At 35.2% G+C, this 16,350-nt stretch overlaps 1 long non-coding RNA gene across 2 annotated transcripts in view; it reads left to right on the top strand.

The window, feature by feature from the left end:
* LOC116087648 overlaps window positions 1–16,080 on the top strand; it is a 77,610-nt gene extending 61,530 nt beyond the window's left edge. Inside the window, exon 3 of one of the 2 annotated variants that reach the window (XR_004117538.1) lies at window positions 15,996–16,080. This is a non-coding gene — a long non-coding RNA (uncharacterized LOC116087648). Of the gene's footprint in view, window positions 1–7,314; window positions 7,341–15,995 lie in introns of those variants that run through there. The other variant, XR_004117539.1, reaches the window with a different exon arrangement.
* The last annotated feature ends 270 nt before the right edge of the window (window positions 16,081–16,350 follow it).

Raw genomic sequence — 16,350 nt, 5'->3', positions numbered from 1 at the left:
TATTTTAATTATTGTTACACTCATTTTGTACACGTAAGTATTTACTCATGTGTAGGTGTGGACACTAGAGGAATCAGTTCTATCCTACTTTATGGATCTTGGGATTGAACTCAGGTAATCAAGCACAGCTCAGTAACAAATGGCATTACTTGCTGAACTATATAACTAGCCCAGGTATATACAGGTATTGGTTTAACCTTTATTAACATACTATTCCTTTTTTATATGACATCTTTTTTTAAATTGCTTCATGTTGATATCAGAAATATTTTTATTATAGGCAATTTCCTATTTTAAAATCCACAAGATAGTACAATGCAGACAGGTACATCTTATAGGCAAATGTTCTATCTTGTCTATACTGCCATATAGGAATTAACCATGGTTAACTAAGGAAAGAATCTAGAGATGAAAAATGATGAAAACTTGCTTCATTTCCCGGGAACTACTTAAAGCAGTTAGTGAGAATAATATAAAGAATTCTGTAGCATAATGAAGACAATGGGAGACTAAGATAAGCTATAATTCTAAAACTGAGGAAGTACAGAACTAGGGCCACCCAAGGAGGCTCACTGTCAGTCACCTCTTCCCCACAATCATGGTTACTGCCTATGGTTAATTCCCTGGAACCTTTCATTTTGACCATAATCGGATGGCCAGTGTTCAGAGACAAGAGAACATAGAACCAATATCCAACCAGTGTGTGGACATTGTGCTCTGAAAGAAGGATGTGGAGTTGCAAAGCACATATTTCTTTAAAAAGGAAAGATGGCTACCTCATATTTCTTTATCTTCATCTCTACTATTCTTTTCTTTTCCCCTTTCTCTACAACCAGACCATGTTGGCTTGCCATCGATGTTGGATAGGAAAGGGAATTTTTCTTGGAATCAGGAATGGGACAGAAGTAGAGTTATTTTCAAGCATTCCTTACATTAAAATTTTACACACTACTTCAACTGCTTTCTAACAGATGTAGTAAATATAAAATGGCTACCTTACTCCAATGGTTTCCTAATTTTGCTGTTCAGTTTAAAGCACCACCTGGGTATCTTAGAAAATACTGATGCCAAGCTTCCATTACAGAGACTCTGGCTTAATTGGTATTAGCTGTTATCTGGGCACTGGGAGTTTGAAAAACTCCCTGGGTGATTCTAATGTGCTGCCAATTTTGAGAATCACTCTTTACCCTTCAAACTTAAGGTATATTTTTATTCTGGCTTTGTAGCCACCAACGATCCCTATAGAGAGATCTGTTTTGTCAACATATTTCAGTTTTTCAGTGTACCAACTACTTTGGTGTTTATTTAGCTGTTATCTCTCTATGAGCCCAATGTGACTCCTCAGAAACTCGTTACAATTATATAAGAGTTTTCTATTTTTTAAGAGTCAGAAACTCTTGGCATATTCCAGCAAATAATCACAGAAACATGGAAGTTGTTCATACTCTACATTCTTCCGAGATGTCACTTGACTAATACCAGCAATAACTTTAAAGAGATTTAATTCTGAAATTGATGTAAATTCTTTTTCCCAGCTTCTGGAGCAGAGATAGTAATAAACAGATGAACTTTGGCAGTGTTGGAAATGTCATATTTAAATTTAATTTGTGTATATGTTAATTTCCAATAAAAAATAAAATGATAAATTCATCATTTTCATGAAGACATGGACTTTTAAAGAAAATATTGTGGAGAATATTTAACCATTGGATGATTTCTAGGAGGGGATGGTATTTTTATAAGGAAGATGTTCTTCTGTGTTCTATGCCATTGACTACCCCTACCATTTTCCTTTCTTTATTCTAGCACTGACCAGCTCTCCTTAAGTTTGCATTGAATTAAGCTCATATTTCTGGGTCAAAATATTGATCTGAAATATAGAAGTAAAACCCCAGACAAGCTGAAGCTCCTCCAAGCTCAGCCTTTCTAAATTTGTAAATCTGATAGAGATAGTAATCTATGTTCCCCCAAATAAGACAGGAACAGAGAAAAGTTGAGTACCTCCTTTTAAATATTTCGTGTCTTCACACTTCTAGTTTAACAGGTAACATGATCTTGAAAACTACCATTTGAGATGTTCCTACTCTTGTCTAGAGCACCACTGACCTCTTGTTCACTTGTCTGAGATGTTGCAATGACTTAGAAATTTTATGAAGATCCTTTTCTGTGATACTCTATGTTCTATTAGCCTTGCTACTGTAACCGTGTCTCTGTATCATCAATTATATTTGCTCAATGTATGGTTTTCTCACTAGACTTTACTTCTTCAAGATCACGTTCCTTTTCATATTAGTTGTTTACACTGGCACAATTCCAGTCTGGGAACAGGCCCTAGGTTACTGTTGGATCAGTTTTGTAGTCCCCCACTACAGGATCTGTTTAAAGAACTAAGACCGTTATCTAGCACAGAGATTGTCCAAGTGTGATTCCAGACCCATACTATCACTCTGCCTAGGAAATATTAGAGTGCAGATTCTCCCAGACAATTCCCAACCTACCAAATCAGAAACCCTGGAGTTAAGTCTCTAAAATCCATTTTAATCATTTCTCAAAGTGGTACTGACATATGATAATGTTTGTTAACCATTGATCTCAGAGTTTATTTGATGTATGGACAAGAAACAGGGCCTAAAAGCTTTTCTGTGTATCTTCAAATGCTGAAACACCATGACCAGATGCAAGTTCTTGCAATATTGCTTCCATAATATTCTCATTTAGCCTTAATTTCTCTACGTTTGAATCAAAGGTAGGAGGAAAAACTTCCTGAAATAATGTTTTCTTTTTTTTATTAGTTTTGTGCATGGATAGAATTATTAGGATTCAATCATTAGCTGGACATATTCACTGTAATCATAGAACGAGATATGAAATGAAGGTTTGTGTGCTAGTTTCAAGATTTCCCAGTGCCCTCAACTTTTATCTATACAGTGCATCTCTTACACAGTTCTAATTTTCAGACTGCATATGAGATAATAGAAGCACAATTGTGTGTGTGTGTGTGGTGTGTGTGTGTGTGTGTCCAAGTATGCATATGTTATTATTTGTCAAATGAGCACATTCTGGAGTATGTTCTCTGTTTTACTATGTGGGTTCCAAAAACAGACATTAGGCTTGCTTGCGATCTCTTTTACCTAACTCTGAGCCATCTCACTAGTACCTAGCAGTAGAGTCTAAAAGCCATGATCCTTGGGCTTAGGCCCCTATTTTATAGCTCTCCTATATAAACTTGACCAGATTTTCAGTTTTTTCCTCTATACTGATTCCTTGAAAAAGCAATTCTTGTGAACACTGATTTGATTGCTTCTCTGACTTATGATCATTTTCCTGTGTCTGTGGAAAATGTAATTTAATGCTAACCATTAATCATATCTTAGTGTATTTGTACTTGAACATAAAAGGTATACATCTTAAGAAAATTTATCATGATTACAATGAAATGCAGACAAAAATGAAATGGTGTTAACATGATCAAGAGTTTGGGAGCCATAAATTTTGAGATCAAATTTATTGTATATGACCCTTCAGAAAGCTCCCTGGTCTACAAGCACTCCAGCTAATGAACAATTCTACTGCAATATTATACTGTATGTACTTAATATATTTGACCTCTTGTTTTCTTGGCACATCTATTCATGGTGCCTAGGAACATGCCAACAATGCAAATACCACTCTTTCATATTACATTTTTTTCCCTTAACTGTGAAAATGTTGAAAAATTGAATGCATCATCATAGTTATTGTACCCAAATAATATTTTAAATACTATTTATTTTAATCTATAACATCAAACATAATTGATATTATACATCATCAAGAGCATATTTTTTTCCTTTTCCTATCCCTGTTGCTTGCACTTAGCCTACAACATATTTTAACTCTGTACATGATTCTTTCCTTGTTACAACTGCTTTGCTTAAGAATGTTTCTCATTGCCCATGTGATGTAAAAAGATAAGAGTCACTTTACAATGATTCTTTAGTGGTTGTCCTCAGGGATGATACTACGAATTGCATCAGTTTGCTATGGCTTTTAAAGGACACCACTATCTGAGTAGCTTAATTAAGAGTAGTTTTCTGTACCCATATGATGAGATTCTGAAAGCTGAAATGAAATCTGAGCAAAGTAGTTTAGGATATACAATAAACGGGAACAACTGTAAGCATTGCCATTGCTTTTAGCCTTAAAGTGAGCAATAGAAATTTGACAAACCATAGCTGAAGAGATGTCTCAGCGGTTAAGAGCACCGACTGCTCTTCCGAAGGTCCTGGGTTCAAATCCCAGCAACCACATGGTGGCTCACCACAACCATCTGTATAGCTACAGTGTACTCATATACATAAAATAAATAAATAAATTTTAAAAAAATTGACAAACCACATTCAATGGGATGATAAGACAAGAAAACAGAATGACTTAAGTAGAAAGGAGACTAGACTGGAGGGGTGTTGAGGTGACAGGGAGGACAAAGAGTAAAGAGAGCCTTTGCAAAAAATTTGATATGAAAATAGGTGAAGATTTAAAATCAAAGGTTTCTCATTATTTAACAATATGTGTTTGAGGGGTTTCATTTTACATTTATGAGGAAATACTACTATTTAAAAAAAGTAAGGGCAAAGAAATTCCTAACTTATAACATTCCAAGAATGCAAAAGAACATTAGGAGATTAAGTAATTTCCTTGAAAGGAGAGTTAATTATTTTCTTACATTTAGAAGTAAGAGATAAAAGAAGTGGAAAAAAAGGATGAATTCTATTTACTAGTTCTAGGGGTTACAAGTTAGAGATCAATGGGCTCACAGAATTTGTCCCTTTGGAGGCGTTACTCCCTGCCTTGCAGATGGCCATGCTTTTCCCAATTACTTGGTCTTCAGTTGTGTGTATCTGTGTCCAAATCCTAATGAGAGGACAGTCATATTAAATTGGGGTACACTAAACTCCCCGTAACTTTATGACCATTTCAAAAGCGTTAGTTCTAAACATAGTCACCTCTTGATTCGAGGGGGGTTTTGATTTAACATGTCAACTCATTTTAATGGACACAGTACACTAACACTATACATATAGTGGTTCTGTCACCAGCTTGCAAAACGTTTCATTCCAGTATATTAAACTTTCAACATGAACTAACTTTTTTTTAATTTCATCACTCACTTGGTCAAAATCTTTAGTGTTGGAAGTTTTGTTCTTGGAGTCTTCCTTCCTTCATTACATTATGAATCTTTCTTCCACCCAGATTTCTAGTATGATAACACCCATTATACGGGTAAGCCTTTCGTTTAAGCTTCAAAGTGCTTTCTGAACACATCCTCCAAGAATCCTGCACTGAGCCACTGCTTGCCTTGTAGAAAGCACCTACAATGATAACTAATCACTGGGACTCCTTATTGAGTATTTCCGATGACTTGGGTTTTTGGGTTAGCTGGTGACCTCTAGAGTCATGAGGTCCCAATCTGTCCTGTCTCAGGACCCTCTCTAACCTGTTGTCTTACAAGACAGAACGGCTCTTTTTTCAAATGGAAAATGAGCTGCTTAGTTCCTTAATGTTATTTTTCCTTAAGCATATTTGCTTGTTACATTTAACTTCACTAAACAAAATCCATCTACTTTTCTCTTCTTTTATCTCATTCTTGTAAGTGCAAATAAACAATTAGCTTTCCTTCTCAAGAAAACTTTTTAATCTCCTAATGCTTTTTTTTTCATTTCTAGAAACTATCAGTTAAGCATTTCTTTGCCCTTCCTTTTTTTTTTAAGTATACTATATTTCTTTATCAGCCTAAAAGGATACCCAACAAGCACATATTATCAAACAAAAATTCTTTCTTTTTACATTTTCATTTATATTCCTATCACATGTTTGCAAAGGCAGTCTTTACTCTTCGTCCTCCTCCCAGCATCTCCTTTCTAGTCAGGTCACTCTGTTTCCCAGGTTTATTTTCCCATTGATAACACTGAGGCGAAAAGCAATGGTGATGCCTCCAGTTGCTCCCCGTAAGTGGCTTCCCTAAACTGCTTTGCTAAGACTTTGTTTCAACATTTTTGAATCTCACCATATGGGTGCAAAAGACATCTCTTCTTTCCCTTTTGGTAATTTTGTCTCAATTTATAGGCCCAAATTCCCTATGGCCACTTATGCTATGGTCTTGTCTTCTTTGAACCTAGAAAAATTCTAGAGTTAGTTGTTAAAAATTGAGTGAATTTTGAAGAAATGAATGAAAAGTTAAACTTTCAGCCCAAGTAAGCTAAATTTATGCATGAAACAAACCGTGTCTCGTACACATATACATGTATATATATATATATATGTATATACATATATCTTATATACATGTGCATTATATGTATATATGCATATATACACATACATATGCACAAAAGATATGACATCACATCTACTCTTTTAATTATTTTATAATATACTATTGTAGCATATATTCATGTTCTTTTGCCAGTAAAAATGTATAGACAGTGTCATATCTTGAGTGTTCAAAATTATAAAGTCAATTGGTCATTCTATTCATTTGTAGTTTAATTTTATGCTTTAAATAACTGAATAAAAGTAGTTCTTAGACTGTTTTGTTTGGTTGGTAGCTTTGGTTTGTTTTTCTGTCTACTTCTCTGAGCTTCAGGCAGAGTTTTCCTGGGAAACAACTGCACTTGTGGCAGAGTTAGCAGAGATCTGGCATTTTGGATAAGCAGTTTTCCTATTCTGAAGCCCATCACATTATGAAAATGAGTATGACTAAGCAAGCTTAAAAGGACTGAGAATATTAGGTTATTTATCATAAAAGTCAGTCTTTATGACTGCTTTTCTAAATGCAGTGTGTTATGATGAAATATGCATAAACACAAAATGAATGCTTAATTTCAAAGAATGTCTATGGAACTCATGGGAATAATTTAACCAATAGACATAATTAATATGATAGCTATTGAATAACTTAAACTTGGAACAGCAGGTAGTTGTTGGAGAAAGATATTAACCTAGTTGTGGTTTAGGTTGCTAATGAGGCTAGGAGAAACGAATATATACCATTCAAATGGAAAAAGCAGATTTTCATCATGATTATGTGGGAATAAACGTGAATAAATTCAACCATCTATCTTCTGCACATAACATTTATTTTAATGTTATGAAGAAAATGCTAAGATATTTTTAATTACCATCATTCTCTATTTTGTATGTTTGTAACTGGAATACATCTCTTATTTCTTAAAATACTGTCTTTAATTAGCCACATCACCTGCAATTTCAATTTTGTTTAATTTTCTTTAGGTCTCAAAACATAACCAGAAAATTCAAACTTATTTTAAATAGGAATGCAAGCTTACCTCTATTGAAGAGGAACACAAGACACAAACAGAAGAAACACGTTCGTTAGTACCTCAGACTCTGATGAAGTAGAAGATCACAGGGAGCACTGTAAAGTAGGTAATCAAGTGATAAAAGTCTGGACTCAGAAACATTCAAGCATGCAATCTGTGCTCAATGGCTTTTCACTAGTGACATGAGCAAATTTTAATCATTTAGATTAAACCTTACTGTTTCTTTTGTGGGAAATTAGTCTTATGGGAAGATGGGATCCTCTGAGAAGACTGGACCCTCTGAAATACACACACACACACACACACATACACACACACACACACACACACACACACACACACACACAATTTGTTTAGCTCTACCCTGCATTATTCCTTTTTTAACTTGGGCATAATGAATGGGAAACTGTGAAGTTCTGGGTTACTGAAGAATCTTTGTTACATGAGAAAGACTGAATTCTTATTCTCATCCATTATCATTTTTATCTTTTGAGGCATCTTTTCATTGGTTTTCAAAGAGCCAAAGATATCCAAAGGCAGGGAGTAATAAGAAAAAATCTTTTTCTTTTCTAATTTTATTATAGATCTCCATCCTTTAAAGTCTCTGATATACACCAAGGAAACAAGGCTTTTAAACCCAGCAGGACCAATGCACATATGAACTCACAGAGATTGTGGGAGCATACACGAGGCTTGTGTGTGTCTAAGTCTGATGAGGTCCCAGTTCAGAGAAAAGATGTGGACAAATGCCCCCATCCCTAACCCAGAGGCTATCTCCAATTGATAACTCCTAACAGAGGAAAAAAATAGTTTTCTCCAACAGAGTTTTAGTGTATCCACAAGCCACTCTTAAGGATAAGCCTATGTCCAGAAGTAGATGTCCAAAAGTAAATGTATTCAATAGCATTTTAGAGCTATTTTTTTAAAAGATGTAGCTTTTGCATTTGTAAGATGATAATATAATCCATAGAAATGATAAAAATAAAATTAAAATATCTGATGTTTAACAAATTAATAAGCTAATACTTATAATATCAACTTCTTTTTTGGGAACTTACAAGAAGGAAGCACGGTATAATTTCAAGAGTATACTCTTAGGAGATTGCTGGTATGCTGGTGAATATGATCACTTCAGCAGCACTCAGCACCATGCACAGAATCCTGGAGATTGTACTAATGACAAGGATCTCCACTACAACTGCTAAAACTGGAGCATCTCAGGCAAGTTTCCTTCATGGGGATTTTTCAAAGTTACTTGACATTTTTGACCCCCAAATTTAATACTTGTCTCCGTTCATTTAAATGTATGTATTCTAAGTCTGAACCCATCAGCCTTATAAGCAGAAGCTAAACTCTTACAAGGTATGGTAAAATGCTATATTCCCTACAGTTTCGAAATTACTTCACTCGAACAATTCATCAAACTAAGCTAGGAAAGATTCGCTGACATTAGGAAACACCTTTCAGCATTTAATTTTGATTTCAGAATTCACAAAATTTTATATGATTCTAATGCTTTAAGTATGTGCACTCTCTTGAATATGCTGATATTCCTTCTCAGGATTAATGTTTCTACTTTAAATGACAACCATGGGGTTCTGTGGGCTTATGATGTTACATGCAAATTAAAACTGAAAAGGAAAAAGAAAAGAAAAGTAAATGGTTGGAAAGGTATTTTCAGGTCTCTAGAGAGAGAGTTCTGTATTAACTTAATTATAATAGTTGATAGATATTACATTTTGCTAAAAGCATACATGCATCATATTAGTTCATAACATTTTCTCAATGACAGATCACACACTGCTGAGCCACAGGTTAAAGCTCTTAGTGACATCCTAGCGATCTGGATATGTGTAAATATACTATTTTTTCTTATATTAGTGAACTTCCTAATGATGTATCTCTTACAATTTGTTGCTATTGACTGGTAGTATATTATAGCTTGAGTAGTAATATGTTAACAGGTGTGTAATTTAAAAGGAGGACTACGTTGAACACCGAACAAACTTTATCTATTTGCTAACACTATAGTAAATAATGTCATCTGCTTTCGGTTCTGGAAAAACCACTCATAGTTTTGGTTATTAGAAATGTTTCTTAGGATTCAACCTTGTTCAGTAAAGAAATTTGAACTCACCCAAGTGATTGTCAATTCAAGTAGACAATACCCACTTATCTGTTAATAGACAACTTGCTTTCTAGACCACCAAAGAACGTACTTGATGCACCTCTGCTTCTATGCAGTATATCTTAATCATCAACTTTATGCAGCTAATTTCATCTCATGGGCCTGATCCTTGCTACACTGCTTGCATACTGCCCATTGTCCTAGTACTAACTACGTGGATGAGTATTTATTGAATGCCTGACATAGGCATTGGAGTGATTATATAATGTGTTCTTTTCATAAGCACATCCTTTATTTATAAAATAGTTCTCTTTTGGTAAGACATATGGACTTTCAGTGTGTACAAGCTATTGTTTCATGCCTTGTCAAACTCTTCCTTCAATCAACAAAGCTATTTTATCTGTACTACAGAGAAGAGACAAAAAAAATGTTCGACTATTAAATATAGTCAAACTTTGAATACAAAGCGCTAATACAAATTTCCTAACATGCCTGTAGGTATATAAGCAAATTTTGTCATAAAATATATTTAAAGACACAATAGCAAAATGTCTATAGGTACACCTTAAATCACTGCACTGGTTATATCTGAGAAATGGAATTAGAGGAAGATGTTGAGAAATTTTTTTATTTCTTCTCATTTCTCCTGTTAAGAAGCTAATTCTGACTTTAAAAAGGCATTTTAATGTGCCATGACAAAATATTTTCAAAAAATATGACATCTGAAAATTTCAGGTGCTAAAAAACACAAAAATGTAATGAAAAAGTTACAGAAGACATTAATAAGTGAAAACATACCATGTGTTCATGGATCAAATGAATATGTATTGTCAAATTTTACCCTATTCAAAATGATCTACAAGTCAGTCTGTGTAGTGTCTCCCTACACACCAGAGTAGGGCTTTATAAAAAATATAAAAGACAAAAAGACAATCCTAAGATTTACAATTGCACCATAACATCCTGAAGTAGCGAAAGGTGTCTTAAGGTCAAAGCTGGGAAACATCATACCATGTGATTTTGAAATATACTACAGATATTGATAAAACTGTATGATTCTTGTAAAAAAAATTGGGCTTCTCAACCAGTGCAGTGGAATAGTGCCCAGAAATGAGATAATAACTATTCTATCATAGATCAAGTGGTTTTCAACAAGGAATCAACAATGGAAAGTGCAAAAATGACATTTGTTTCAGTAAATGGTGTTGAGAAAATATTTACACAAGCAAATGTATAAAATGTAACATTATCTCACACTGTGATGATTTGAATGAAAAATGTCCCAAATGGGTTCATGGATTTAAACACATTCCACATTTGGGGGCGCTATTTAGGGAGGATGCAACATCGTTAGAGGGTTCAGACTTACTGATTGAATGTGTCTCTAGGAGTGGTGATTGATGGTTTAGAGGCTTGCTCTGCTAGCTATTCATTCTATCTTGCTCACTGGGTTTGGATAAGTCTGTGCCCCATGTGTTTTCCTGGTGTGCACAGAGGTCAGAAGAGAATGTTAGGCCATTTCTTCCCTGCTACTATGGGTTCCATCTAGCTCTTTGGAACAATAAGCCAAAATAAATATTTTACTGTATTTTTATTGGTTTTCCTTTATTTTATGTGCATGAATATTTTTCTTGCATGTATGTCTGTGCCCCATGTATGTGCCTAGTGTACACAGAGGTCAGAAGAGAATGTTAGGCCTCCTGGTTTTCAAGTCACAGATAATTGTGAGTGGCCATGAGGGTGCTGGCCACAACTGCTGAACTTTCTCACCAGCCCCAAACCGACAATTTTATACCTATGCAATTTATGATTAACTTTTTATTTGTAAAGCTTGTTTTTTCATAGCTAGTTTGTTGGAACACTGCAACAAAATCTTATTTCTCTTGAATCACACTTACCCGGTCATTTGTCTTCCAGAGTGCTCCACATTTATCTGACATCTATTGCCAATATGTATACATCAGACTGAACTGTACAATATCTTTATTGTTTTTCCTGGAGCCAGGAATCAGGAATGGAGGGAGTCACTGTTTTTCCACATTGTGGCTTTTCAGGTTAAATAAAACTAGATTTTAACAAAGACTATACTGTGTATCTACAGTGTGCTGAGGACTATATAGAAGGCCCAGTACATATTTACCCAAAATCTGGGGGGAAGGGCTTGAAGAATGGATGAAACTTTAATCCTATCTAACAAACACAAGAAATTAATATACTCTTAATGAATGAATCATTAGCAAAACTGAAATAGTATTCATCTTATGCTTGTGATTTTTGAGCTGTCAAATAAATGGAAGGATAAAGAGTGTGATTAATACAAAATAGAAGGCAATGGATAATTTTGTGTCTAGAATGATGAGGTTAACTGAGGAAGGAAATCCAACTCTAAATGTTTGTGACACCATTCTGTGGCTGGGATCTCAGAACAAAGCAAAACAAAACAAAAGAGACTAGAAAAAGAAACCTGAACACCAGCATTCACCTCCTTCTTTCTCCTGCCTGTGGACACAGGGAACCCACCTGCCTCAAGCTACTGGTACCATGCCTGGGAACACAGTATCAGTTGAAAGGATAAGAACAGTGATCTCAAACAAAAAAAACAAAAACAAAAAAAAAAGTGATCTCTATCCTGGACCATAAACCAAAACAAATGTTCCAGCTCTTGTTCTTTCCGTAGGAATTAATCACAATAGTAAGAAGAGTAACAGTTCCAGGATCTTTAGCAGTGGGCAGAATCTCCACAGCAGTTCTCCAACTCGGGAAGCAAGAGTAACAGAAAAAGTCACAATCAAATTTTTTGTACCATAAATAAATATATCCTTCTATATGAGTCATTCATTATGATTTTCAAACTACATGTGTAGCTACATGACATTTTTCTATATAAATTTCAAATAGATGTACAGTGTTTCTTATTTATTTTTTCCTTTAATGTAGCTATTTTTTCTTACAAACTATACATTGATTATGGTGTCTCTTTCTACTAATACCCTCAATTTGTCCCACCTTCCCTAACTGGATCCATCTCCTTTCTATTGTTCATTAGAAACAAACAAGCTTCTATGGGATAATAATAAAATAAAATAGGATAAGAACAAACAATCTTTCTAGATTTTCCTCAGTTTATGTTTTTTTTTTTTTTATTCCACTTGTTCAACTTTCAGGTCTTAAAACAATTTTATTCGCTGTTTGTGGTTTCATAGATTTCTTTAAATTGTTTCCTTTCTAAAGGCCACTATCACACTCACCAAGACTGTCTTAAGGCCTTTTCTTTGTGTCTAGAATATGTTGGAATATTCAGTGCCTGCTGTGTCAGGGTCACTGGGCTCTAGTGAAGACATTTTCCTGGCAGCTATTGGTTATGTTTTTAGTCTGGCTTCTGCACATCTGGAAGTAGGATGATCGTAATTCTAGTTGCTAGTATCTGATCTTTGTCCCTCGGTTTCTGTTTCCTCTTTGGTTCTTAGAAGAATGCAGTGGTCATGTGTTGCCTGTAGGGGGGAGCAAAGGTGGGTGTTCTACCAGAATCTGCTTAGTTAGTCTCCTGGGAATGGAATGAGGGTGTAGGCAGAAGACACAGAAGGAAGACTGCCAGAGAACTAGAGATGAGATTGGGGAATTGGACTTGGAGGAATGAATAAAGAGGTGAGAATTTGCAGTCAGCTTACCTGCTTCCCCAGCAGGAGTGGCCAGTGAGTTTCCAGAGAGTGCCCCTTGGAACTGGGGCCTGGGATAAGGCAATGCTTTGGAGAAAGGTGGTTAGGAGGGGAAAGAACTATAGTATCTAGTGGAGATGGGAACAGAGCGGGAAGGGAGGCTGATTCAATTTGGAATCACAAAAGGAAAAGTGAAGATCTGCAGTGAGCCTACTGCTTTCTGACAGGAGTGACTTTTATCTTTAAAAATAATTATGTATTTATTCATTGATTGATTCATTGATTGGTTCACTTTATTTGCCAATTCCAGGCCCCATCCTGGGCCCCCCACACAGTCCTTCCTCCCGTTCACCCTCCCTTCTTCTTTGAGAGGGTGGAACTCTGCTCTGGGTATCCCCAAATCATGACAAGTCTCTGCAGGGCTAGGCACATCATCATATCCCTCTGAGGCCAGACAAGGCAGCCCAGTTAAGGAAACATATTCCACAGTCAAGAGCGTTATGGATATCCCCTGCTCTAGTTGTTGGGGAACCCACATGAAGCCTGAGCTGGACATATGCTACATATGTGCAGAGAACAGAGGTCCAACCTTTGTATGTTCTTTGCTTGGTATACAGTCGCTGAGAGCCCCAAAGGGTCCAGGCTAATTGACTCTCTTGGTCTTCCTGTGGAGTTCCTATCCCCTTCAGGGCCCTCAATATGTCTGCCAACTCTTCCATAGGAATCCTCAAGCTCCATCGAATGTTTGGCTGTGGGTCTTTTCATCTGTTCAAGTCAGCTACTGGGTGGAGCCTCTCAAAAGATGGTCATGCTAGGTTCCTATCTGCAAGCATAACAAAGTATCATTACTAGTGTCAGGGATTGGTCCTTGTCCATCAGGATGGGTCTCTGTTGGACCAGTAGCTGCTTTGTCATTCCCTCAGTCTCTACTCCATCCCCTAGCCTGTATTTCTTACAGACAGAACTAAATATTGGGTTGAAAGTTTTGTTTGTGTGGATTGGTGTCTCTATCTATGGCTCCACTGGGATTCTTGCCTGGCTACAGCAGGTAGCCTCTTCAGGTTTCATACACCCATTCTATGAGTGTCAGCTAAGGTCCCCCAAAAAGAAAGCAAGCTCAGTGACCTAATAGAAGAGCACACAAACAGCTAAAAATGTAAAAATGCAAAGGATAATAGTGCATTTTTCATTTCTGAGTTATAAGGAATAATTTTGAAATATTTCACAACCCTAAATAAGTGAACATGTATTACTTTGTCCCATATATATATATATATGTATATATATGTATATATATATATCAAAATGGATTAAGTTGAATTCATTAATTATATATCATTTTTACCCATTAAACATATATAATGTTAATTCATTAACTCATATTTAAAATATAAAAATTTACAACTGTTGAATACATTGAAATTCCAGGTAATGAAAAACTAAGGTAAGATGTTTTAAATATTCTTGAAGTAAGTCTTACAATCATAAATACATATAACATGAGGACTGAACAGGTTGTATTCATGTGTTTAGGAATATAGATATATAGATCAACAGTTAATGAAAAAACAGACCATGAATTTGAAAGAGCAAGAAGTATATGAGAGAGACATTAGGGAGGAAAGAAAAGGATGAAATGATGTATTTATATAGTAATCTTAAAAAATAAAATTAAATAATTTAATAAACATCAAAAAGTGAGTAAATCTTATCAACAAAAATAATTAGCAAACTCTGGCTAGCCTAAAAAAATACTTTGATCTTACACTGACCTCAATCTTACAAAGATTTGCTTCATAGTTGATGAGATTAAAGGCAGGTACCACCATGCTTGTAGCTTTTCTAAAGTTAAGAGCAAAGTATTTAACACTTAAAACTTTTTATTTTGTTTAAAAACATTTTTTTAACACAGCATTTAAAGTATGGAGTGCTTCCTGGTGCAATATATTGAGAAAATAGCAGATGATTACAGGGTTAATAGGTACAAGTAATTGCAAGGACACCTCTCCACTCTGTCTTTTAGGGAGAAAACTCCAATTAAGCCATGTCTCCTTTCTACTGCCATTCTCTTGCCAATTAAAATCTGATATACTTAGTCATTTTTATACAGACGATGCTTTTAGTCCTTAATAGAGTGAAGAATTTACATTTTGGCAGGATTATAAAGGATTCTGTCATTTAACTTTTATATTCCCATAAAAGACTCTCTCAGATCTTCCCACTTTGAGACATCTTCCATTGTCACCAAAAAAAAAAGTCTTCTATTGTCACGAGTAATGTGATGCTTGTTAACACTTAACATTTATATTTTTTCAGGATGCAATTATGCAAGAAAGAAGAAATTCAGAGTAGTTAAACATAAAGTATGGAATGTTGAGAGTGCTAATATTTAGAATATTTTAGGACTCACAATAATTACAGCACAATATGAAGCTCCAGTGGGATAGATATTTACTACATGTTAGTGTAATTGTTTGATATTTATCTGCATTTATGGAGGAATATTATGGGAACAAAATACAAACAGAGTGTTCTTTGGAATCACATACAGTGCCTGCTTTGTTACATGGAACTGGTCATAGATATGGCCGTGGCACACAAAAGCAGCTTTGAATAAAAACATTTCATGGTATCACTGCTCTATCTTCTTAAACTCAGAGGCAACAGACTAGTTTATTCTCTGAAGCAGCAAACTTTCCTTCTAGTGTTTAGGAAAATCTGCAGTAAAGTCTCTGTGAGCATTAGAAAAAGGATTTGGAAAATACCAGCATAAAGCAGATAGTTTGTCTGATTGTTATTTTGGAATCATGGTTGACTATCCCACTGTGCTAATATCTCAATTTTTTCCTAGCTCTGGGTGACTGCAAATATTCTTTTCTTTCCAAACAGCAAACATGTGGACTCTTAAAAAGACATTTTACTGCCCTCCATATCAAAATGTTAACATCAAAAACTATCCTGGGAAAATGAGGCATTGTGAAGGTAAAGCAAGAGATTATCTCTATTCTCATCCCCCCTTAATCTCTTCTTCTGCCCAAGTCATTGATGTTGATAATAAAATTCAGACTGAGAGGAAATAGAGTACATCAGTTCCAGTCTTCATTTCAGTTTAAAGAGAATGATAATAGATGTGAAATCTATGAACATATCTTTAAATTTAAAACTGAAATATTTAACCCATGTATTAACAAACCATTTGTAAACCTTTGAAAGTATCTATAAGCCTGTGATCTACTGCTTCAGC

Source organism: Mastomys coucha, unplaced genomic scaffold (assembly GCF_008632895.1).
Source record: "Mastomys coucha isolate ucsf_1 unplaced genomic scaffold, UCSF_Mcou_1 pScaffold13, whole genome shotgun sequence".
NCBI lineage: Eukaryota > Metazoa > Chordata > Mammalia > Rodentia > Muridae > Mastomys > Mastomys coucha.
Note: the sequence above shows the minus strand (reverse complement) of the source record. Positions and strands in the feature narration are given on the sequence as shown.